Below are 14,799 nucleotides of genomic sequence, written 5' to 3' on the forward strand. Positions count from 1 at the left end.
TTGAGGTACGCAGGCCTCTCACTGTTGTGGCCTCTCCCGTTGCGGAGCACAGGCTCCGGACGCGCAGGCTCAGCGGCCATGGCTCACGGGCCCAGCTACTCCGCGGCATGTGGGATCCTCCCAGACCGGGGCACTAACCCGTGTCCCCTGCATTGGCAGGCGGACTCTCAACCACTGCACCACCAGGGAAGCCCTGAACTCCATACTTTTATTAATGCAGTCTGTGTTTGTGTTGGCCTTGTCATAGCTGTGTCATATTGGGTTTCTGGTCAAATAAAAACTCAAGTCTCTATCTCAGTTAGCTGAGCTAGGTGCTATTTATAAATTATGTCTAACTCCTCAGGTGTTACTAGCCCCATGTTACATAGAGGAATTTAAGACTCAATAAAGTTATATATCAGTGCTCAAGGTCACAGACCAATTAAGTGATGAGTAAATGAAGGTTTAACTTCCCAGTGAGTGTATTAGTTGATGACTCTTATTTTTCTCCCCAAAAATGGAACAATCTGAAAGCATAAACAGCTTCAAAAAAGTTAAAAGTTAGTAGATCCATGATAGGAAATAGGAGTGTTTTGAGATATAGTCTTTTATGATTCTCCAAAATCTCCGAAGTATGGCAGGATTCCTCCATCGACTGGGTATTAGGAAGCTAATCATTGGCATTTCCTGTAGCTGCAAAAATATTCAGGGCTTTTTATCTAAGGCAGCTCTTGCTTCACTTGCAGGACTCCTTGTCTTTGACTCATTGCATCCCCTTTTCCTCTCTTGATTACATGCCTGACATTGAATATTTCCTTATCGTGACTTAAAACCTTTTCTGACTTCCTCCATACTGCTGCTTGCCAGATGGAGTTACACCTTCTATTCTCCTCTTGGGAGGAGATTGTCTACAATTTTTAAATTCCAATTCTAGGCTTTGATCTGGTTCTACTAGCCCCTACTTACAATTCAACTCTAATTTATTCAATGCATATTTTTTTCACATCTTTATTGGAGTATAATTGCTTTACAACGTTGTGTTAGTTTCTGCTGTGCAACAAAGTGAATCAGCTATATGTATACATATATCCCCATATCCCCTCCCTCTTGAGCCTCCCTCCCACCCTCCCTATCCCATCCCTCTAAGTCGTCACAAAGCATTGTGTTCAACGCCTATTTCTGAGCACCTACTAAGTGTCAGGCAGGAGTAGACCTCTGCTTATGGACAGGTAAAGTCATACATATTTTGGTGCCAGTATCTGAGATGGGGTGCTGTGCAGTAGCTGTCCCAGTGTGAAAATTCATGCTTTCTATCCCATCACATAAATCTATCTTTATAACTGTCAGATCTTGGACTTTACACATTTGAGTTTTTCCAACTAGATGTTAAGGTAAATAAGGAGCCCCATTATTCCAAGCCTCTTAACTGAGACAGTGAAGTTCAAATTGCTTATGAAAGTTGTAACATGAAACATTTCAAAGGAAGTGATGGGAATGGATGGTATGAAAGAAATTAGCTATTTGTGGGAAAGAATTGAGTCCCAGGAGTCTGTTGTACCTGCCTCCATTCCTCTGCAGACTTTAGTTTGTACTCTGCTGAGAGCATCCAGGAACAAGGCAGTTAGAGCGTTTGCAATGCCTCCTGATGGTGTTCCTGCTGCAGCTGTCAGATGTATGGAGACATAATTGATGAAATTCTATTTATACCCAGGGATAAACTTAGAAAACCAAGCCATGCTTCCTAAACTAGCAGGTTTAGTGGATCCCCTTGCTGCTGCAGTCTCGACCATCCAAGTGAAAACAATACACATCTTCTGTTTGCCTTAAAGTCACTAATTGGTTCACACCTTTGAATATGTTAATAGTGTAACAGGAGGGCAGCTTCTGATGTCAGAAAGTGTGAGTTCAAATTTTGGCTCACATATTAAGGAGTATAGTCTTTAATCTCGAGCAAGTTTATCAACTCGAGTAGTTTATCAACTACTTCATTAGTAAAATGAGAATAATGAACAGCGCCCACTTTATGGTGTTGGTAGTGAGGATTAAATAAACCACATTGTATCAAGCTCTTAAAACAGTGACTACATACACAGTAAGCACTCAAAATTAGTTGTTATTTTTATTCTCATTATTATTATTTTACCTCTAATTCAGACAGAGGAATGGGTGGTGCAACAGAAAGTGCTCTGGACCAGGAGCCAAAACACCTGGGTTATAATCTCAGGTGTGCTACTAGCAAACTATGTGACTGTATGACCTCGGACAAGTCATTGAACTTCTCCAAGCCTCAGTTTCTTCGTGTGCAAAATGGGTGTATGTGGGGGGAATGTTACAATGTTTTAAATGCTGAGGTTTCTTTTAGAACCAAAAGTGATCATCATCACCATGTGTTGATGGGCCCTTAGATAATACAGCTTAAAAAATGAAGACAAATATTATTGAGGAAATTATATTCTTAAAGACTCCTCAGGAAGCATGAAGGCCTTTAGGAAATACTTATGTCAGAGTATACAAATTATAGAATAAGTAACCCTGTAATGCCTCACCTATGGACAGCATTTCCAAAGTAATGTTTCACTGAAGTAACGAACTGTTTGAAGTCAGTGTGGAAACAAGATCAATAGAGTTGTGTTTCTCGGGGGCGTCAGGTACACCCTCATTGTCATTCTCATCACTAGTAGAAAATTTAAATACAAGAATAAGAGTGGAAATTCTTAAATTCTGTGCAGAGAATTTCATCATGTCACAGGATCTTACTTTAAGTTGGTTAATCCTAGAAAGTAGGCTCATGATATAGACCCTGAAAATAAAATTATAAATGTTGGGGTATTTCTCCGATATGCTACAGTGCCTGTGGTACAAGGATTCCTGTTCGTCTAAGTAGAAATCAGGCTTTACGTAATGTACCCCAGGTCTTTTCCCAGAAACAAAACTGTTTCTTGTTCTGTGGTGTTGGTAGACAGAACCTTATACCACAGAACAGATCAAGAAAGGGAGAAACAAATGTGTGAGAATAAGAAAACATTAGCCAAGGAAGAAGGAAAAGGAGAAAGAAAACATTGCTGTCAGTTGCTATAATTGTAAACTTGGGGTCAAATCCCAGTTTGCTGGCTGTGTGACCTTGGGTAATTTATTTACTCTCTTTGAGCTTTATGGTTCCAAAGAGTAGGTTGAGGATAATAATACCTTTGTTGGATTTTAAAGTCAAGGAAATATGGAAAGTATCTAGCATAGAGACTGGAAAGTAGTAGATGTTCAATAGCTCGTAGTGATTATTTTCTGAATGTTGAGGGGTGTTGCACATCCCAAACTATGTTGATCCTGGAGCATGGTCACGTGCTTCTTAATTCTTCAAAACATAAGAGGAAACAATGTTCATAATATTCACACACTTCACTTGTATTCATTGCAACTAATGGAAATGATTGACTGAGTTAGCAGTGCGGCTATTCCAGCTGCTGTTTCTTTCTAAATGAGATTATTTAGTAAATATTCTTCAGAGAAGAATTCACTCATGATTTCAAGACGGTATAGCAAAGAAGCTGCAGCTATACCATTGTTGACAATGTTATATGTTGGGAAGAGCCCGTAACTTTGAATGAGATATTTTGTTTGAATGCCAGCTAAACCACTTATTGGCTTCTGTTTCAGGGGTAAAACATTTAACCTCTGAGAATAAGATTCTGTAACTTGAGATGGGAATGGAAACAAGAATAGCACCTATCTCAGAGGGCTTCTTTGAGGATGGAATACAGATGTATGTGGATATATTTCTTGAGGGAGTAAAGCACTGTAAACACTGATGTTGATTCTCAGCTATGTCTGATCTAGGACCGGAAGGAAAGGAACTCCCCCTCTCCTTAGATTCTGTTGTTTCCTGGTATACAGGATGAGGTGAAGGACACCTCTTTCTTCTTTATGAACTGTTTTTTCTCCTAACACGTGACACCAAATGTTCGTAGGGTTTTTTTGCCACACCAACCAATTCTCCAACTCTCCAGATACTGAATGGGTGTCCTACAAGTCAAGTCAATTCTGACACTAACTACCCGGAGTTAGTGTAGACCCCACAGGTTAAGGGCTTAGTCTCACAAGACTTCCTCCCCCTTAAGGTGCCAATCTCAAGTCCTGGACCTCCTGTACTTCTGAGCTGGCTATAAAAATCAGAGCTCCCATGATCCCCTCCTCAGGTTCAGTAATTTGCTGTAGTAACTCAGAACTTAGGGAGAGACCTTACCTATTATTACTGACTTATTATAAAGTATATAATAAAGGATACAAATGAACAGCCAGATGAAGAGGTACATAGGGTGAGGTCAAGAAGGATCCCAAGCACAGAAGCTTCTGTTCCTGTAGAGTTGAAGTAGGCCACCCTCCTAGCACGTGAATGCATTCATCAACCCAGAAGCTCCTCATACTCTGTCGTTTAGAGTTTTTTAAGGACGGTTTCATCACATAGGCATGATTGAATATTAACTCAATTTCCAGTCCCTCTCCTCTCTCTAAACGTTGGGCCTGGGGCTTCTAATTATTTTGTCTTTCTGGGTACCAAGCCCCAGGCTGAAGCTATCTAGGCACCCACCAAGAGTTGCCTCTTTGGAACAAAAGATGCTTCTATCACGTATATCACTTAGAAAATCCAAGGTTTTTAGAATTCTTGTGCTAGGAACCAGAACAAAGACCAACACTGTATTTCCTATTATATCACAGTATATCATTTTCCATGATCAATAGAAGTATAGAGCCTTTAGTAATTTTACCTTTTTTCCCTACCAACTTGTTCTGTGGAAGCAGCTTCAAATTTGCTAATTGAATTAAGCCAAACTTGTTAATTTTTTCAGCTTTATTGAGATGAAAATCAAAACCACAGTGAGCTATCACCTCACACCTGTTAGAGTGGCTACTGTCAAAAAGACAAGAGATAAATATTTGGTGAGGATGTGGAGGGAAGGAAACCCTTGTTTCCTTGTGCCCTGTTAGTGGGAATGTAAATTGGTGTAGCCACTGTGGAAAACAGTATGAAGCCTCCAAACTTCTTAATTTTATTTATTTATTTATTTATTTATTTATTTTTTGCGGTACACGGGCCTCTCACTGTTGCAGCCTCTCCTGTTGCGGAGCACAGGCTCCGGACGCGCAGGCTCAGCGGCCATGGCTCACGGGCCTAGCCTCTCCACGGCATGTGGGATCTTCCTGGACCGGGGCACAAACCCGTGTCCCCTGCATCGGCAGGTGGACTCTCAACCACTGCGCCACCAAGGAAGCCCCAAACTTCTTAATTTTGAACCAAATTAAAACCATTAGAACTCTCTCTTTGCCTCCAAAAGCACAATAGTTTTTCTGAATACAGCATGAAGAAATGTATGTTTTGCCTCTTAATTTTTGACATAGCTGTTTACCTGAGAAGGTAGTTATTTGTTCTGCCTCAGCCCACCCATGTCTTCACTGCTAACTCAAGAAAGCTGGAAGAAATAAAGATATATAGTAGCCACCTCCTTACCTCTACCAGGTTCCAGGGTTCTCACCTCTGTTAGGTTCCAAGTTCCTTCAGGAAATTCAGGCCCTGGAAAGAAGAGGGAGCCCCACTTTTGACCACCCCTTTATTTCCTCTCTCCTTCTTGCCACTTTCAGACTTATCTCTCTCAAACCAGAGCTTCCATGTGGATGGGAGATGATAACCTATGAGTTAATTGAACAATGAAACCCTGAATCATAGAGGGAAAAAGGTACTCATGGAGAAGGTAAATAATTGTGGAACTGAGGAACAGAGCAAGTTGGTGGGGGTGTGGAATACTTGGTATTCTGTTTTCAAATAGTGGAAATATATGTGTCTGCTTATTGAGATAAAAAGATTACTAATTAGAGAGAAGTAATGAAACTCCAAGTTAACAAAGACAAAAATAGAGTGAATAAAATATCCATTAAGTCAGCAAAAAGAAAGAAGATAAAGAAGAAACCACATAGTAGAATAAATAATAATCATATTAAATGGAAAAATTAATAGTAAGTCTGTTAGTCATTACACTAAATATAAATGGACTGAATGTTCCATTAAATGACAGAGATTGTCAAACAATATTTTAAAAGAAAGCTCAATGTATGCTACATGTAAGAAACAATTAGAACAAAGAAATAAAGAATGGTTGATGGTAGAGAATGGGCACCTGTGGTAGTAGTGATAATCTAGCTGAATTTTAATTCCTTAAGAGTTATTTCTGTTCATATGCCATAGATTTAAAGGAATACAACCGTACTATCTGGTTTGTAGATTTTTCTAAACTATATGTTTCATATTTTGCATTAATTTTTTTATTCAACAAATAAATAGTGACTTCTGCCATTCAGTGACAAAACTGCATATTGTGGCTAATCAAGGACTTTATTTTGTCAGTATAGAAGATACTTGTGATTGGTCAGGTTCTCAAATCACTGCAACTTTTCCTCCTTGTCTGCTACTCTGGCTGATAGGTGGAGCTGAAATCTATTTGTTTCAGTTGATGTGAATTTTTATGTGGCATTCCCATTGCTTATTCTCTTTTGCACTAGCCATCCTCAAAAATTTTATATTAAACATAAGTTAAGAGTCTGAAATGCATTTTGAATGAGAAGGGGCATTATTAATTCAGTAATTAAAATTCTAGATTATTTGCTAGTTGCTTTCTTGATATCATTTTTAACTTTAGGACTATAATTTCCTTTTGGTATTATTTAGCCATTGTTCTTTGCTGAATTGCCATATGGGTGTGCCAGCAGTAAAGTTTCCAAAAGGATCTTATTGTGCTTCAACTTTGTCTGGGGTCTAGTTTGAAATGCAGATGCTTAGGCCCTAACACTTCTGAATCATAATCTGCATTTTAATTGGATTCTCAGCTGATTTGTTCACACATTAAATTTGAGAGACACTTTTCTAGGAGATTTTTTTTTTTTTGGCTGATAGATTAATTCTTCAACTAAACTTATCGTTTGTTACACAATAAAAAATAATGCGCAGAAAGGTCTTTATTCAATATTCCCATTTTATTTTATCTGTAGGAGTCTTGAGATTTAATAGTGTTCAGTCACAAGAATTGTCTTATCCTAAATTTTCTAGTACAATTATCTCTCTCTTTTTTTTTTTTTTTTTTTTTTTTTTTTTTGCTGTATGCGGGCCTCTCACTGTTGTGGCCTCTCCCATTGCGGAGCACAGGCTCCGGATGCACAGGCTCAGCGGCCATGGCTCACGGGCCCAGCCGCTCCACGGCATGTGGGATCGTCCCGGACCGGGGCACGAACCCGTGTCTCCTGCATCGGCAGGCGGACTCCCAACCACTGCACCACCAGGGAAGCCCCCGACAATTATCTCTTTATTTACATTACTAAAGTTATTTTAATTTTTTTCTCGGTTTCAGTGGCTTAGATATGTGCATGGTTAACACTTATAAACATATTCAGAACCTTTTTGGAAGTTGGCATAAATTACAAATAGAAAATTCAAAAATGTGTCTTTTCTGATAAGAGAATTTAAAAGTATGTTGGGAAGTGACAATACTTTAGCTTCAATTCAGTTGAACTACTTTGGGCACAAAGACAGAAAGGAATTTTTGTTCCAGCAAATGCACAGCGGGAACAGCTGAAACCTAGAGAGAGATAATGCACTAAGTATAGCAGTTAAGTGATAAAGACTTTGATTCTTAAAGTGGCAAGCTCTAAGCCTCAAAGCTGTGGGAGCAGCTTAAGGCAGCAACTAGAAATGGCATGGATCTCCTGGAGTTATGAAGATGCCTTTGGGTACCATCAGAGAGGAGGCCGAGTGAGGTATATCCTAAAGGGACAGATAATTATGATTGGTGACAGTTGATTGTAAATCATTCAAAGTACCATATTGTACTAAGATACTAAATCCAAAGATCTTTTTGAAATTACTTCCTGTTTCCCTATAATGTTGTGCACTCCTGGATGCTCCTGTTTTTTCCCGTTTTACTTTGCAGACCTGACTTACATGGTCCAGACTTGCCTCCTTGACCTGATCCTTTGAAGACTGCATTTTTTTCCTTAACTACTTAAATGTCTTGCTTCAATTTTCACTTCCAGAGAAGTGACTGAAAAATACATTTCAAGTCCAGACATCCAGATCCCCAAACAAGAATATCCTGGCTACATCTAAAATTCAAACAAAAAACAAACAAACATAATGCTTAGCCCTACATACAAGACTTTTAACTTGTGTTCTGTAGGGTAATCTGGTTCTTTTAGGATTGCCTCAGGAGCCCCCAGAGAGGACAAGGGGATCGAGCTGCTGAGATTTTTGGAGGAGGTCTCTCATCAGTTTTATATATTGGTGTTTTATGTAGGTTTCATTTGATAAAATAATAGTAATACTAACCATAAAAATAATAAGCTGCTTTAAAATTTACATTACTGATGTTACAGAAATAAAAAATACTATAAAAGAATACAATGAGCAATTTTATGTTAACAAGTGAGTTAACATAGGTAAAAAGACAAAATCCTAGAAACACACAAACTAATGAAAATGACTCAAGAAGAAATAGAAGATTGAATTCGTAAATTTCAAACTCCCCACAGAGAAAAGCCAGGGCCAGATGATCTCACTGGTGAATTCTACCAAATGTTTAAAAGGAGAATTAACACCAGTTCTTCACCAACGCATAAAAAAACAGAAATGGAGAGAACACTGTCCAGCCCTTTCTATGAGGTCAATATTATCCTGATACCAAAACCAGACAAAGGCATAACAAGAAAACTATGGACTGATACCTATTATGAATATGGACACAAATATTCTCCACAAAATACTAGCAGCTGAATCCAAAAACATACAAAAATGATCACACATAATGACCGAGTGAGATTTGTCTCAGATTTGCAAGATTCGTTTAACATCTAAAAAATCATCTAATGTAGTACACCTTATCAAAACAATGTACCACACAAAATACACATGATTATCTCAATTAACACAGAAAAGACATTTGACTAAGTCCAACATCCCTTCAGGATAAACACTTAACAAAGTAGGAATACAAGGGAAAGCCCTCAACCTGATAAAGGGTATCTATGAAATAACACATGTAACATTAAACTTAATGGTGAAAAACTAAATGTTTTCTCCCTAAGATCAGGAACAAAACAAGGATGTCCACTTCTATTCAACATTGTATGAGAAGTTCTGGCAAGGACAATTCTGCAAGAAAAAAAAGATATCCAATTGTAAAGGAAGAATTATCACTGTTTAGAGCTGACATGATCTTTATATAGAAAATCATAAGAAAAGTTATTATATCTAATAAGTGAGTTAAGCAAGGTTGCAGAACACAAGGCCAGTACACACCAAAAATTGTATCTCTATACACTCACAATGAAAAATTTGAGATGAAATTAGGAAAACAATCCATTCACAATAAGATCAAAAATAACAAAACACTCAGAAACAAATTTAACAAAAGTGCAAAATTTGTACTGTGAAAACTACAAAACATAGTTGAAATAAATGAAGGAAGACCTAAATAATTGGGAAGGTAGCCCATGGTCATGTATCAGAAGACAATATTGTTAAGATGGCAATACTCTCCAAATTGATCTACTGCTTCAAAATAATCTCTATCAAAATTCCAGATGTCTTTTTGCAGAAACTTCTTTTTTCAGAAGTTAACAAGGTAATCTTAAAATTCATATGGAATTTCAGGGGGACCCAGAATAGCCAAAACAATATTGGAAAAGGAAAGCGTATTTGAAGGATTCATTCTTTCCTATTTCAAGATGTACTAGAAAACTAAAGTAGTTAAGACAATAAACAAATGAAGACAAACAGATTAATGGGAGTACATTTTTGTGACCTTGGGTTAGGCAAGAGTTTCTAGATATGACACACACAAATCCATTTCTACTATTTTCTCAAGGCCCAAGTCTTCATTTCTTATCTCTATCATCCTGTTGGCACTTAAGCTGTATAGTCTAGAGTTGGGAAATGTCTTAGGTTTATACGCCAGACTCCTTAACTCAGTGGTTCTCATCCTTGAACATTGGAATCATTGAGAAACTTCAAAAAACTACTCCTTAGGTCTCACACTCAGAGCATCTGGTTTCATCGGTATGGGGTACACACTGGGCCTCAAAATATTCTAAAAGTTCTCCAGGTGATTTTAATATGCAGTCAAGTTTGAGAAACTTATCCTAAGTGAATAGAAAATTCCATATGACTAAGGCTTGCTTTATGATTCATCACATCCCCAGCGCTTAGTACAATACCTAAAATGAAAAAGGTGCTTAGTTAATCATTGCTGAGCAAGAATTCTTTTATTACAATTCTTTATCCTATGTTATTCCTACATTTATTTCTCAAAGAAATAAAAATGATCAGATTTAAAGCTTTGAAAAAAAATTATGTTGACATAAAATTAGGTCAGATATTTTGGCCTTGTATTACTTTCCTGAATCCATTAATAGGAAGAACTGAACAGCCACAGTTCTGTCCACACTGGAGGTACCACTGGACATTGGTTACATGATCCAGATTGGAGATATCATCATTGCTACTGGACATGACTGGCTTAGAGGTCATGCCTGACTCTGTAAACTCCCCCCCCCACCACCACCATGCTATGCAATATAGAAATAGGAACACACAGAAATAACACTTGTCTTTGAAGAGCTTGCAGTCTAGTAAAAGAGATAGAACTCAATGAGCTGGCTATCTGGTGCCATTCCATTTCAGAAATGATATACTTAACACTAGAAATGTTTTTAAATATCAGGAATGAAAACAGATGCCCACTATCATCACAGTTGCTTTGACAATAAATGGAGGTCGTGACCAGCATATTGAACAAGAAAACAGAAATTAGAAGAATAAAGTTTAGAAAGAAGTAACTAAAACTGTCATTATTTACAAATGATGTGACCTTTTTACGTAGAAAACCAGGACAATCTCCAAGTAAATTATTAGAAATAATAGACTAGTTTATTAATATGCAAAAGGAAATTGCCTTACTATGCCCTAGCCACAAATAATCAGAAAATATAACTGCACAAAGGATATTATTTACTGTAGTATCAGAGATTATCAGTAGCCTTGACATAAATACAAAAAATAGTTTCACTTGAACAGGTAAATCATTAAAACTGTAAGAGGCATTAATGATCTAAATAAATAGGAATTAGATTTATATTCAAGTTTAGGGAGACAGAATTTTAAAGATCAATTCTCCCTTAATTGTGCTTTAGATTCAGTGAAATTCTAATTAAAATCTCTAATAGGAATTTTCATGGAACTTTATAAGCAAATTCTAAAATTTCCATGGAGGAATAAAGAGCCAGGGAAACTGAAGATTTTTGTTCTACCAATTATTAAGACTTACGAATTTATATTAATTAAAGCCCGGTACCTCTATGCAAGGATAAACAAATTGGCCCAAAGAATAAAATAGAGACCTCAGAAACAGACCTGTATATAGATAAATAGATAGATGATAGATAGATAGATAGATAGATAGATAGATAGATGGAAAAGTATTTTCTTCCGTAAAGCATACAGCATCAATTACAAAATGAGGGCTTAAACGAGGTACTCAGTGGAGTAAGTGCATAGTAGCCCTGATGTGAAACAGTAGATTAGATAACTTGAAATTAAATGGGATTTGATTAAATAGTAGGTAGTATCAGGCAACTGAAAACTTAATGGTGACGTTTAAACAAGCATAAAGGAAATCAACTATAGGGGCTGAGATTTACACATTGACTTTGTATTGAACTCTGTCCTCTCAGAGAGCAGCTGTTCCCATTGAGTCTGAAGTCTTTTGGGGGGCTGTTCCAGAGTGTTCTGTTTTCTTAGGTGACCCCACTCTGCAATTCTCTTTTACTTTTATCAGGTTAAATTAAACTGAAGGCAGGGAGCCATCTTCAAGCTCATAACATCTATTGTTATTTTAATCAAAAAGGAGCACTACTGCTTTAAGATTTGCTCATGTATCCATGGAAGTGTTCATATCCTCAGAGAATACAGTGGATTTAACTAGATTTGGACAGGGAACAGCTCATTTCCTCTTCACTTAAACACCAGTCCTCTGGAAACTTTGTCTTCCCAGAGAAGGCAGAATGGATCTAACTCAAAGTCAGAGCCTCCACCATTAACCCTCAGTGATACTTACATTAAAAAATATTTACCCTACAACTGTCATTGCCTTAGCACCCCTACTCTTCCACTAGGAGGCTCTCTTATTTGTAACTCTTGACAAAAATAACTTGTTTTCAAGATTCAAATCCATGTTTGGGTAGGGTGAGGATTTTCCATCATCAATCTAGCCCATGAAACTAATTACTGTCTAATACATCAACATATATAAAATATCCCTTTCCAAGCCATGTACTCTCCTAATATCAAGTAAGTAGCTAACTACTATTGCTGATGGTCTGAATGGTGTCTATGCCTATGAAATACTTTAGATTAAGATATGTATGTACTCAGATGTAGACAACTAGAGAAAAGGGAATATTTTAAATGTCACTTAGTCTTAAATTTCCCATAATCAGGAACAAAGGTGGAAACTACAAATTTCACAGCACATTGTACTATAATTGGTTGTAATAAGTGATTACTATGCACTTACTAAGAGTTTAGTTGAATGTTAATATAAAAATTGCCTTTAAATGAACAACATAATTCAAAATACATAAACCAGTCATCACAGATAGAAATCAATCATAGCTAAATGCCTTAAGATCCTCGTGTCTGTGCGTGTGTGTTTGTCTGAATTTTTTGTATACATAAAAATGAACGAAGTAATATGGGCCTTAAATACAATTATCATTTTGATTTGCTTCTCTGCATTTTCTAATTTTTCAATAATTATTTTGTGCTACCTTGTAGTCAGAGATCAAATCAATTATAATTTTCAAATATCTGCAACATTTTTAATAGTACATTTGGCATTTTCTTCCATATTACCTCTTTATGTCTCTACTTGCTTTCTTTATACGTTGAAAAGGCTCTATATCGAGGTGTCTGGATGTAGCTGGAGACTTTGTATTACTGCTCTCCTGTAATATGCTCTATTTTGAACAGATCAAGATCATACATGCCTTCAAGTCCCAAGATCAAACCATTTCTATCAAACTAGTCAACATGAATAGAGTTTCTTACAAGCCCAGTGATTTAAACTAGGAGTACATTGCACTTCATTACATTCTGAATACTAATATACTTTGGCTTTTCTTATTCTCTCTTGGCCCAGAAACAGAGGTTTTGACTAGGATGAAAATAGGTAGATTTTGATAATTTCTTTCTGATTTATTCAGTGCTCTATAGAGAGAATGATCATAGTTCTCAATGGCTGCATAAACGAAGTTATCATCCTCATTGACTCAGTCATACAGGCTCAAGACAGAATAACTTTAGAGTTAGGGAGAATTTTGGCTTTTTACAAAATTTCTTTTTTCTCACTTTAATTCTATATATGAATAAGAAACCAAACTGAATGTATTAATTTAATAAGAATTTAGTGAAACTATTTTCTTTCTCAAATATTTTTTTTGGATAGTAATTATTTTGTTATGATCTATCTTGCATGTAGATTCACTTTATTACAGTACATTCACCACTTGGTCAGTCTTTTTATTTAACAAGCTAAAAATAAGAGACGAGGCAATGATTGTGATTGCATTGAATTCCAGCTCCCTGGGTAGAGACTAAGCAGTTTGAATTGACATTTGTGTCACTGTCAAAAACCAACTGCTTGCCACATCCATTGGTGTTAAACACAACATCTGGTTCAGTATAATTAGGTTTTCAAGTAAGTTGATGAGAAAATGAGCCGTATGCACTTATCCAAATGGAGAAGCATGAAGAATTTTCTTTTGATTGACATAGATATATGAGATGGGTTTGAAAAGATAGTGATTCAGGTCTTGAAGTCACACTTGACATCAAACATGACCACTGGGTATCACTTAGGAAGGGGAATAGATCCCATTTTCTTTCATTACCAAACACATGGTTGATGACATTTCTTGTATGAAGTGCAGTGGGAGGAGATCTCCTATGGTTGTTCTCTAATTGAAAGTTTGTCCCAGAAAGACAGAGGAATTGAGCCTGATGGTTTCATGATGGTGAGTGCAAAAGCATCGACATTGTCATGGGCAGGGCTGTAGATGTAACTGGATCACTGGATTTCACTCTGTGAAAGAGTGGAAGTCATTTCTGGAGTTGGGAGATTTCAGCCAGCTGGGTGGAATGGAGTTAGGTGACCTGGCCCTTGCTTCTGCTTCTTGTCAGGATCTGAGTACTATCTCTACACACTACACTGGAATAATCTGTTGCTGGGAAGGTTACTTGTCCCTCAGAGTAGCCGTATTATCGGGCCTTTGGCTAATGGCTTCAGAAGCTTTTAAAATAAGAGCGCTGGAAGAGTGAGGAAGTTTAACATTTAAATAATTCCAATTCTAAGAACGGGGATCACTAGAGACAAGGATTTTAGCTTAGGGAAACCTTGGCTGGTCTTCTTTTACAAATTCAGCTCCTAATTTTGGCTTCATTTAGCCGTCACAGACATCAGCCTACTTGTCCCCATGAAGAGGAGCAGCAGAGAATCTGTCACACAGGTCCTCTTACAAGACAAGACAAACCCCATGACTCTAGAGCAGCAGTTCGGTTTTCGTTTAGAAAGAATGGCTATTTTATCTCTTCTTTCATAGGCTTCCACAGATGTGGAGCCTATTTAACTTGTAGTTTTATTCAGGGCTTTACCTGTTTTAAAAACAATAATATGTGGGCTTCCCTGGTGGCACAGTGGTTGAGAGTCCGCCTGCCGATGCAGGGGACACGGG

The 14,799-nt window shown here is 37.3% G+C and overlaps 1 protein-coding gene across 1 annotated transcript in view; it reads left to right on the plus strand.

Annotated features, from left to right (window-relative positions):
* CHRM2 (cholinergic receptor muscarinic 2) overlaps positions 1-14,799 on the plus strand; it is a 154,463-nt gene that overhangs the window by 70,904 nt on the left and 68,760 nt on the right. The gene's annotated exons all lie outside the window — the stretch shown is intronic.

The sequence above is a fragment of the Lipotes vexillifer genome, unplaced genomic scaffold, assembly GCF_000442215.2.
Source record: "Lipotes vexillifer unplaced genomic scaffold, Lipotes_vexillifer_v1.1 scaffold71, whole genome shotgun sequence".
NCBI lineage: Eukaryota > Metazoa > Chordata > Mammalia > Artiodactyla > Lipotidae > Lipotes > Lipotes vexillifer.